The following is a 1,749-nucleotide window of genomic DNA, read 5'->3' on the forward strand; positions in this document are numbered from 1 at the left end:
GTGCACACCAAGCCTGCAGCCTGTTAGAGATCACACATCCTGTCACTACACAATTAATTATATGGCTCTAAGCATACATGGTTAAATATTTCCTAATACAAATAACTACAAGCAGTATTCTACCATATGCAAACTTATATCACTAAAAGATTATACTGACTACTAAATACAATTTTCCATTGACACTGTTCCACGCTGTCTTTACAAAACAACCATTTCTTTACTTTCAGGTGGAGAGCGCATATGTTTTCTTTTTGTTTTTAGATATTAAAAGTACCTGTTTCTACAAAAATAGAGTTCTTGGTTTTTACATCCCAGCCAATGACAGACCTGGGAAATGGGCTGAATCTGCGATGGTGTCATTTAAACAGAAAGTTACTTTTCATCGTTGAAGAAGGAACATGGATGCTAATATGGATATTCTATTTTGGGGGGGTTAAAACTTAAGAACAGTTCAGTCTGAACTCCAGCATGTTTGTTATCATAAATTGTCAGAGATTACTCTTGAGATAAGAAAGATATTGTAAATTCAAGTGTCTTATAGTAGCTGACGACTGAAAGGTTCAGAACATAGGAAGAAGTCCACCTGTGTGTTCTAAATGGCCTAAATGATGTCAGGTGAGTTTTCCAATTCTAACGTTCCACCAACATTCTATGATACACCATTTTATTAAATAAATATTTAATATTTATTCAAGAAACACCAAAAACCCCATGCACAAAGATTCCCTTTGCCTCTCCCGGAACTTTTAAATGGTGTTTGGACCCCGGGGAAACATTTGCCCCAACATCCTGGAGAGGACACAGGAAAGACAGGTGAGTAATCTCATCTCAGCAGCTACTTCTTTGCAGTGCGTTAGACTTTGCACACAAATTTGCATTAGTTCTCCTTCATAGTAGGCCTTATTTGCTCCCAGTAACAATCCTTTCCTCCTCACAGACAACCACCACATTTCTTGATGAGGAGCAGCTGTGCAAGAAACTAAAGCAGGAACAAAAGGCTACCTGCTAATTATTAAAATACTCAATAAATATTCAATAAATAATTAAACCTCTTGTGTGCAAATGTTACTGATGTGCAAACCTATGGTTAAATCGCTATGCTAAATAAAGTGCTGTACAAATTATAATACAAATAATGATATTAAGGGAGTCCTCTTCCTTACATGCCTACATGGGTTCACTCAGTCTAAAATCATGCTTGTTAGGTTAACTGACCATTCTGAAATGTCCAGATGTGTGAATGTGAAATATTGTGGCGAGCTCAAACAAGGAGGAGACGGAGGTGTCGTTTGGTCTTGCTTCCCGTGAGCTAGCCAGGGAGCACAGCCGTTTATTGACATCTGCAGAAGAACACTGCCGCTAGCTAACGCTCAGCGCGGCAACAGCACAGCAACAACAACAACAACACACAGGGCGCCCTCTGGCCCCGGAAGGACACACCGTCGCAGCGAGAGGGCGTCACCCGTCACTATGGCAACATAAACAAAACAGAACTGTACAAACAGAACCCCGAACAGCCTTGATCCACTACATAGCCCCCACCTAAGGGGTCAGTCGTCCCCGACGACCCCATTACCCCACACAAAGTCCTGCAAACGTCCAGGTGCCTTCTTTTGGCGCACCGGCCAGTCACGACCGGCGGGGGGAAAGTCACTCGGGTCAGAACATGGGGTGCCACCATCATCCCCTGCCCCGGCGTCTGCTGGAGCGAGCGGTCGGTACGGTGAGAGCCTGTCCCGGTGCAAC

Source organism: Pundamilia nyererei, unplaced genomic scaffold (assembly GCF_000239375.1).
Source record: "Pundamilia nyererei isolate P.nyererei 1_Seehausen unplaced genomic scaffold, PunNye1.0 scaffold00256, whole genome shotgun sequence".
NCBI lineage: Eukaryota > Metazoa > Chordata > Actinopteri > Cichliformes > Cichlidae > Pundamilia > Pundamilia nyererei.